This window comes from Emydura macquarii, unplaced genomic scaffold (genome assembly GCF_026122565.2).
Source record: "Emydura macquarii macquarii isolate MOO-44397 ecotype Brisbane River unplaced genomic scaffold, CSIRO-AGI_Emac_v2 contig_746, whole genome shotgun sequence".
Taxonomy (NCBI): Eukaryota; Metazoa; Chordata; order Testudines; family Chelidae; genus Emydura; species Emydura macquarii.
In genome coordinates, this window is record NW_027130883.1 from 1,381,028 (window position 1) to 1,391,095 (window position 10,068).

Here is a 10,068-nt window from a genome sequence, read left to right on the forward strand (position 1 = left end):
CCAATCACTGTTAAAAATGTCAGTCCACAAAAGGATATTTACAAAGCAGTTCTTTATACAGAGTTTGTCAGCAGTGGTTATACTCCACAATATTCTCAGGCATAACAGACAATATTCGCTCAGCATTATCTAACACATTTTTTATAAAGTAATTTTTCCCACAGTTGCTTGGCCGTGTGAGAATTACAGAAAAAAGGTGTTCCCCCTGCATATCCATTTTCAAAAGCTTAGATCAGGGTTTTAAACCCTTCTCTGATGACCTCTTGTTGTAAGTGACTTTGTGTTTTCTTAAGGTTCTTTGTCTCTGTTTGCCCCTGATTTTTGCTCCTTATGATAGAGGGCTGCTGCACCTCTATCTTTTTGGGGTGTTCTCCCCTGGTTCTAGGCTATTATCCAGGACCAGAACTTTCAAACTGTCAAAGTTGATCATTTCATAGATTGCTATGTTTAGGATAATTCCTTTGATCTTCATGCAGGCATTCCCTCTCGGCAGCTTATAGCTGTATGTGTTTGGACCTGCTGACACAAACTCCATGATGTGTTGACCTGGCAGGATTTCACTTTTGAATTTCCCTAAATAATCCTTCAGACAGGGGTTCTAGTCTCCCTTCCTTTTCACAAATATTACACTATCACAAAAAGGGAGTCCGAGTCATGGTATAGGCATTGCTCTTGCAACCTGTCTAGCAGGCTGTCTAGTTCTAGGTGGGCGTAAGTGATGGTTGTGACATACCAGGAGACAGTCCAGACCAGTGGGGGGATTGTGTGATCCCTGCTCTGGAAGGCTTGGGTGCCTCACAATGCTTTACTGAAATAGCTCCCACCTGGGCCACTCACAAACACCCTCCCTACATGTCTGTGTGACAGCAGCCTGCCCGCCACTCTTGGGTTATACCCTAGCTCTCACCCGCCTTCGTTATACTGCAGGGAGACTCCACCACACCCCCTGGCTCAGATTTTACCCAGAACTGTAGATCCTGGACTGTCCAGCCCTCTCCTCGACAGAACAAATATTTTCAGTCCATTGTTCTTTTAGGGAATTATCTCCCATAGTTATTCAGACACTTCAATTTAAGTACACTGCATTAGCTAAAATCTCGCTCTCTGTACTTAATAAACTTGTTTTACTGTTTTAAGGGAGTGCAAGTAATGAGACATAAAAGTCAGACATGGTTACAAGAAAAATAAATTGAAGATGTTTACTAATGCCTAGCTTAACAAGCTACATCAGAGTCAAGCAACGTTTCTCACCACATGCTTTCATCAGTCTTATGGACCAAACTTTGTGGGTCAGGATCTCTCTCTCCAAATCCAATGCCTGTTTCCTTTGTCTCTTTGGGTGCAGTGAATGAGATAGAAGGGTGCCTGGGAGGTGGAGGGGGTTATCCCTCCTTTTTATAGTTTGTTCCCCTTTTAAAAGACATTTCCAGCATGGCACTAGAAGTCAAAGTATATATCGAAGGATGTTCCCTGCTTGTTTTTTCCATCTGTTTCAAGTTTTTTTGTCTTCCGTTCCTGCTTGAAGATGCTGTTTATGTCTTAAAGGCAAATTAGCAGAGCACACATTCGTTTGTTTAGGACAGACCTGTTTGCCAAATTCTGTTTGGGCAGAACTGTAGGGTTTGGAACATGTGTTAATAACACTATACAGGGGAATCTTATAACTTCACATACAATGCTGCCACACATTTTACCATGACGATACTGACCAGCAAATCAAGAGATTCCAATGATACTTCACAAGGCATACTTTGTACAAAGATTATTACAACAGGGTGTGAATACAGGGGTGTATTCTGTCAGTTATGAAACAAGCTATGAAGCTTGTTGTATTGCTAGAGTCCATGTAGCATTCTTTTGCTAGCTTCCAAGACATGCAAGCTGTTTCATAGTTGATAAACTCACAGGATGAAACCTCATAATTGGAGGACAATAAGTACTGAAAGAGTTCGTCTGGGTCTCTCACAGTGCTGGTATAGGGTAGGTTTGTTCTTTAGTTAAAACCACCCCACAGAGAATTTAAAAACAGTTTAGCAATTTGGCACTTTGTGGAGTTCAGCGTGATCTTGTGTTGGTGTAAACACATGCCTTATTTCTTGTAGAAATCATTATTGTGGTTCTTTTTAATCCATTCACCAGCGGGGATACCCTGAAGCCTCTTGTTTCTGACAGAGGTGTAATTTTATGAACTCAGAAAAGAGTTTCAGAATTTTCTTCCTAATGCCAGATTTCTTGGATTTTCACTACCACATCATCTTTTGCTATAGCTGCATTCAATTCCACTGTGTACCATGGCCCCAGGATGGTCCTTCATCCATATGGGTGCATGTTGCCTGCTGCTTGGTTTCCACACAGATCTGGCATAGTGGGAACATATGTTTGCCACCCACTCTGACAGGTAACAGCCGGAAAAAGAACACACATGTGGGAGGTAAACTTTAACCTTTGCAATTCCAAAATAATTTGCAAAGGGTCCAAATTTGTCATGAACAAGATTAGAGTGTCCAATTGGGTTGGGGTTAGGTTTGTAATACAAGCAAATAGCATTAGTCCTTCCCCCCAAAAAATAATCTCTCTCAGCATCAAAAGTTGAGGAAACTGGGCTTTGTTTAAGAAATGCACCAACTCTGTTTCTCTCATCACCACCCACTTGTTCTCCCAGAGAGTCCAGACTACATACCCTCGTCTTTTCAGATAATCAGTCCTGAGCTGTGCCCTGTAATAAAAAAACTCACAAGTCATCAGAGTTTTGGGCTTTTTCACAACAAGAGCTGACATCTGTGGAAAAAACACCAATTAAATTCAAAGGCTGTACGTTTCCCATCAATGATGGCATAACCATCTAGAAAGTAGGTTCCTACCTATAATTCTCCATCCTGTAATGCATGCTGTATTTGTATATTTTCTTTGTGAGCAGCATACAACAGCTACTGAATAGCTGGGGTTGAATATCTATTTTGCTGTCTGTGATAGTTGTCTGGAGGGAGAAGTGCTAGGATACTGTGCTATGAAAACATAAACCTGTGCATAGCCAAACAGATGTCAGCATTATGTAGTGGAAAGGGTCTATTGTCAATTTTACCTCTATGAATTTATCAGGATCTTTCTCTACGATATTTCCCATCTCTATCATTTTCATGATCTCTTCTCCGTACAGGATACAGATCCATCTCCAAATTTTGACATCCTACTGACAATAATACGCAAGCTCTTGCTGCATGTTGAATGTCTTATATTGGTTGTCCCGCTGCCCGCCTAGAAATTCTGCTTTATCTTCAGGCATCATGCTGTTACCGCCATAGCGCTCCATCCCTGCGATAGGTCCCACATAATTTTGTTTTTTTAAAAGTGTTCAGAAAGTGTGAGAAATACTCTTTGCAACCTTCAAACCGCATCGCCTCTGGGAGCTGGCTTACATTCACAGGCAAGAAGTTTAAAGAGTCTATAAAACAAATGCCCAAGGCCTTAACTTTCACATACCTCAGTTTAGTATCAGTTCTATGCACATCTTTTCCTTCAGTAACTCTCTGACAACAAAGGACTCTTAAGCTTTGGAATTGTGCGCTATGAATGTGTAGTCCTGGAACTTTTTACCAATAAAGGTCTTAAAGGTAGAAAGACAATCATCGCCCTTAAATTCCCAGGATTTCTCCAGCTTTAGGGACATAGGGTTCCATATGCCCAATTGCATTTTTGCTATCTCCTGCATGCATTCAAAATGTAAAACATACTTTTCTGATGACTCAGGCTAAGTTTGTCTATAAAATATGGGTGACTGTGCACATCACCAGAGATCAAACCCTGACACTGCTTAGAGCACTTCCCTTCGCATTTGTGCCCCTTGTCCAGATCAGACTAACAGTTAGTTATTACATTAAGACATTAGACTTTTTTTTATGCCATGTCTATCTAAACACTTTTTGGACCTGCAATACAGTCTACAGCTAAGACAACTCAGCTGCATGCCCGTAATGTCTGCACACAGACTGAAGCAGAGGTGGCACCAATACCTGGAAGAATGTTTGTGACTGTGCAGTGTATGGCAAAACTCACAATTTCTTCTGCCACACAACATTTTCATCTCCAGAATCCCAATGCTCATCACGCAGCAGGCTGAAAAAAGTCTTGGGATACACCGGGTCTCCCATTTTAAAAAAACCTTCCTCCACATACAGCACCACTTATATGTTGACTTGTTAATGTTGTTCAAACACCGCTATGTTGCTGAGCATAATTTCTTTTATCTGACCACCCCAATTTCTCATGCAGCTTTCTTGCCCTGTCTAACAATTCTGTGGCTGTAGATTTACAGTCGGATATATGGCCATGAGGCCACCCGCAAAGCACAGATTAGTACCCGTGTAATTCAGGTCTACTAAATACGGTCTCTTTTTATGGACGATTTGACAACGGAGGATAGAATTTAAAACTCTATGGCCACTCCCACCCCTGTTTTTTTTTTTTTTTTTTACAGTTGTGACAAGGAGGGATAGTGTCCCATCAATATACATCTCTCGATTACTCTGTACTGTTTAGTGGGCCTGATTTAGAAATCTTAAGCAGACAAGTCAGCCCTAGTCCTTCTTACTGAAGACAAAGGATTGTTTAAATTATAGCTGGCTAGATGTAACTGGATGGATCACCTGGAGCTACCCTACCATTAATGTCATTGAAAACTAAATGTCTCTCTCCGTGTACCGCTTCAACAACCTGCCGGCTTGGACTTGTTCGCTCAAAATTGATGAAACAAAATTCCTCACAATACACCTCTCTCCCAAATCTAGGTAATTCCTGTTGCCAGCTTCTCACATGCTCCCTATACACATCTGGCTAGGGGTCTGCATCTGCATTTTCAGGGTTGCTTGGTGGTTCCTCTACAGAACCCTCAGATGCGTCTTCTACATCAGACACTATTTGAGAATAAACCTCTAAGGGGCCAACGCAAAGATCATCAGGAGTAGATGGGAAGGCCTCTATTGAGTGTCCTGGGAAATTTTCTGAATCAGATTCTGTCAGAATCCATATCACCCTCCAGGAGCCAAGGCCAGCTCTGGCCTCCCTGTTCTCAGACACAACAATTTGGTGGCCTCCAGTTGTGGGCATATCTTTGCTTTTCTCCTCATCTCCTCTTTAGCCTTGTTTCAAATTTTTACAATGATCCTGGCCCATAAATTATTGGCAGCTAAGCTGTTTATCCCCCAAACGCTGACCCCCCACCTCAGCTGATCTGTACCCTTGAGGATGCCCATTTCACATGTCCCCCTTTCCATCACTACTCATGCCTGCTCAGATCTGGAATCACTCGCTGGAAAACTGAAATATTTTTCAAAGTCAGCCACAAGAACTTCTGCATTTTTTATGTAGTTTCCAGTCACCCTTTTTCTTTTATAACCCCTGAAGACAGACTGGCCATCCATTTTTCTGAATGAAGTGTCACATTTTCCCCAAATCCTTTTAGAATACTGAATAGCTGTGCGTAGCCTATTGAGGTAAAAGAATAGTTCATAACAATTTTCAGACACTTCGTGAAGAGCTACCCCTGCATTGCATGGAATTTCAGTCCTTGTTTTATCCACCGTCTCTAAAAGCACCATGCTGCGGGTTGATGAATCCGTGTGTTTTCATTCACAGTTTCTCAGGGTTTGGTTTGGTGGCACTTTTTAATCACAGTGTTTTGTTCTGATTCGATGCAGCTGAGCTTTGGACTGTCCTGGTGCATTGTCTGTGCTTTTCTGCGGTATTGTATTGGGGGTGTTGTGAACGGTCTGTCATAGGGCAAGCTACTGACTGTTGCTCACCTCCTTCTGGCCATGTCTGGGGATTAGCTCTGCCAGGCCGACACCCCTTCCCGTGGTTACACTCCATTAAAAGCCCTGTGGAGAACTATTTTTTAATCCCCCTTCTGCCTTGCCATGCAATACCCATTCCCACTCGCGCCTGCTCCTACATTGTTTCTTGCATGTTTATCCTGCTCCCACCTACAGAAACCTCACATCCTGCAAATCCCACAAGAGAGACAGATGCCCCCCTGCTTCTAAAAAAACCAGAGTTGATTATATAAAATGTCTGAATTTTATTTATATATAATACAATAAAACCTGTTGCTTAAGCCATGTTAAAAAATACTTTAACTCTAGTTATAATAGACATTAAAGCTTTCTATCCCTTAAATTTAAAGTACTAAAACCTTCATTTAAAAAAAAAAAAAAAAAAAAAAAAGAAAAACTAGCTTTACGATGCTGAAATTCCATTTATGACAAACTGATGAGAAAATTAGTGTTTTCCCACAAATTACAGGAGTCTGGGTTTTTGCCCACCCAATCCCACCTGCAATAAAGTACATTTTGCCTGCTCCTGCTATTATGGCTGCAGCTCCTGTGGGACGCATAGGATCCCAGTCCCACTGCAGGGCCCTACACTCCACCACTCTGTCTTGCTCACTCAAGACTCAACTACTGCCGATTTGTTGCTTGTCCTTCAGCTAGGTCACTGTAGCTTTCACCTTCCAGGGGAGTGCATGTATTAAAGTCTCTTGGGACCCCACTGTCCCAGGCAGTCTTCCTATTCACTGCTTTCTTAATGGGGTCACTTCTCCAGTGGCTAGTAAGGGCATGTAGACCCACCCCTTATATAGGGTTCCAACCTAGGAACCCTACAACAAGCAGTCAAGGTCCGCACAGCCCTAAACCTTACTGCTGTATCCCTGAGCTACTTCCTAGGGGGAGCAAAGCAAAGTTGAGACTGACTGCAGCTGCCATTTCTGCAGCTCCTTTATGCTATCAGCCACTTGGCTTTATACAGGACCCTCCTGTTCCTGTCCAGCTGAGCTTCATCTCTAAATAATCCTCATTGCACCTGACTCCTCTTCCAGGTGCAGTCTAGGTGGTTAATTGGCTCATCTAGCCAACTTAACCCCTTCATTCCTTGTCTGGTAGATGCCCCATCACAAGGTCAGAGCAGATTCCTGGTTCTTTGTTGGTAGTGGCTGGATAGCTCGGACTATGGCATAATCAGGAAAGTTTCACAGGCCTGTTTAGGAAAACAGATGTTCCAATTTAGCATCAAAGAAAACATTTTACAAAGCTCTGTCTCTCTCTCACACACACTCACTCCTACCCCCCCTTACCTCTATAATCTCTCTCTCACCAAAACCTGCCCAAACCTATGTATTTGCTTAAAAACAAAATTGTTTAAACAAACATAAGTTTAATCTACTTACTAGGGTTCAAATGTCTGTTAGCTGTTGATGCTGGAGAATTCTCTTTTTCCATTGTCTTTTTTTTTCTTTTGGGCTTGTTTACACTCCAGCCTCAGGTCTCCATGCTGTGTGGAACAACATTACAAAATCATGACAGTCTTGTAAAATTTAATAATGAAATACTAAGGATGTTTTTCTTCTGTTTAAAAGTCATAATTTTACAAAATCCATTTCAAGCTGTAAAACACCCACCCACACAGGTTCTGGTTGGTTTCTACCATTAGTATTTCTCCAACACAGACATTTTTAATAAAAGCACATTAGCTCCATGCACCACAAAAGAAAAAAATGCTGGCACATGGTTATTCTGATCCCCCCCCCCCAAGGGTATTTGGGTCTATGGGTTAAAAAACAAGCAACATTTTAGCTAGTATTCCTCAAATGCACCAAGCCCCTATATAACCTGTTTAATACCAGGTTTTGTTTTGTTTTTTTAAAAAAACCAGTATTAAGCACCTTGTCCAGGTGAAATACAGCTTAAAGTTGCTGTTTGCATGTTAAACATATTGCACTGCAATAAAGACATGTATCGTTATTAGTAAGGACAGCATGTACCAAGTAAGATTAGATAATATATATTTTCAGAGTTAAAAACAAAGCCAACAAACAATATACCTGGTCTTGCAGTCCAGCAGCAGCCATTCTGTTCAAGATGGTTTCTGTTATGAGAAGGCAGTCTGTTTAAAAACCCTCAGGATTTTAAACCAACTCTTTATACTCTTTGTTTCCAACAAACAAACAAACAGCAGCAGCTGCAATTAGCAGATTATTTGATCACTGCAGCTCTTAAACAATAGATACATCAGGAATTTATGCCTTTCCCCAAGGATTTCCTTTTGTGATCTGAAGGTGCAGATTAAATTGTCCGCACGCCTAGGCTGGTGAGGTTTTATTTAAACTGTCCCATAGCATTCTACAGACACTTGAGGTGTTATTTAATTGAATATTAATCAGGCCTCACCACCCTCTTTCTGGAGGTGAATGCCTATCAAACCTAATCACTGATAACTGACATCTCTACCCCTAGGCTTACAGAATCATTGAAGACAATCGTCACCGCTGCCATTTCACTGGGAGGGGTTGGGGTTGGGGTTAAATCAGGCTCACGATAGTGGGGTTTACACTTGCACTTTAACAATAAATCTTGCAGCTTGGGCTGGAGCTAGGCTGCTGGAGCCAGGCAGTGGGGGGCGCAATGTCACAGCACATTCTCCAGGGCTATTTTTAAAGTGCTAGCATGAGTCTGTGGACGTGGGCTGAGAGGCTGACTCCCAGATGCAGTGTTGACATGCCCTTCCAGGTCCCCAGAAATAGCACACATCATAGTCCTTTCCTAACCTCTTCCCTGTAGTGGGGAAAAGCATTTTGCCGCTGACTCCATGCCCCACACTACAAATTCACTTGGAACCAAGATGCTGGTTTCTTTCATCTAAGGCCTTGATAGTTCTGTAGCTGGAGCCAGACCTATAAAAGGCCTCCTTTGTTCCTAGGGTTAGGGAGCTATGGTACTTTCTGCTCCCTGCTGGGGATGCTAGGGAGGGGCAGTAACGGGAAAGGTTAGGGGAAGGCATTCCATGGGTGTGATCACCAGGACCCACTGACAGCTCTATTTATCACACAGAGAATTTACAACTTTCCCTTCTCAGGAGAGCGTTCCTTTGGATCATTGCTCACTTCTTACTTACAATGAGAAATCTTTGAAGAGATTCCCTGTGATTGTACTCCTTACATTCTTGGCGCACTCTCTGCTCACCCAGCAAGTCTGTAAATAATTGAACAAGTGCCTCTTGCTTCACAGGCACCAACAGAATCAGCACTCGGCTCACTCTCAACAGCAAATAGTTAGTAAGATTGTCAATCAAAAAAGTTTTAATTTGGATAAGAAAATGAAGTCTCTTCACAGGCCTTGTAAATTGCCGATTAACACTGGCAGGTTTCCGGGCCTTCTCTCTCAGCACCCTTGTCGGGGTGCAATGCAGGGAGGTAATTACCAGAGTCTTCATGGAATAGGATTAATTAGATGCAGCTAATGTTGCATATTAGAATTTTGCAGGAGCTGGTAAAGTTTTCAGCCGAAAGAGATAAACAAACTGAACCATGTGAGTCCAAAAGCAGAGATTCAGGAGTAAGGAGGGAAGGCAGAAAAGCTGGGAGGGTGTGAATGAATGCTCAGGGCGCGGTGATGTTGTGAGTGGCATGAGCTCACCACCTGGTAAGGCAGTGGGGGTGAGGCCCAGATCCACAAAGGGATTTAGGTACCTACACCCCAGTTTCAGGCACTTAAGTCTCAGTTTTAGGCACCACCGTGTTACGTAAATCTCCTGCATGACTGCCCCCTAACCCTGTAGGACCTACACTCACTCAGCACTGACATTTTTGTTGTAAATATTCCTAGGTGTCTATATTCCTGCCTCTGGGTACATGTACTATTGCCTCATTCTGGACATCCAGAGACCTATCCCCATCCTGAGTTCCAGTGTGACCCATGAACCAGGTGAAGATAGGCACTCCTCTGACTACCTCACAAGTGGGCCCCAATCCAGTAGGTGGCCTGAAGATGCCCATCAAATAAGTCCCATTCAGAATCTGGCCAGAGGAGGAGTTGCCACTTTATAATTTTCAGCCTAGTGGTTAGAGCACGCAGCTGGGATGTGGGAGACCCAGGCTGAATTCTCTGCTCTCTGCCTGCAGTGTAGAAAGGATTTGAACAGAGACCCTCTACACATATCAGGAGCGTGTTCTAACCCCTGAACTTTCAGACGTTCTGACTTGGGGCTCCCTCGGTCTCTCCTGTGAAAGTTGTTCAACTG

At 42.8% G+C, this 10,068-nt stretch overlaps 1 long non-coding RNA gene across 1 annotated transcript; it reads right to left on the reverse strand.

The window, feature by feature from the left end:
* Positions 1–6,273: 6,273 nt before the first annotated feature.
* LOC137149471 (uncharacterized) lies at positions 6,274–7,988 on the reverse strand. Its single transcript, XR_010918782.1, has 3 exons — positions 7,874–7,988; positions 7,220–7,323; positions 6,274–7,029 (listed from the first exon to the last, which is right to left on the reverse strand). It is a non-coding gene; the product is annotated as an uncharacterized lncRNA (long non-coding RNA).
* Between the last annotated feature and the right edge of the window lie 2,080 nt (positions 7,989–10,068).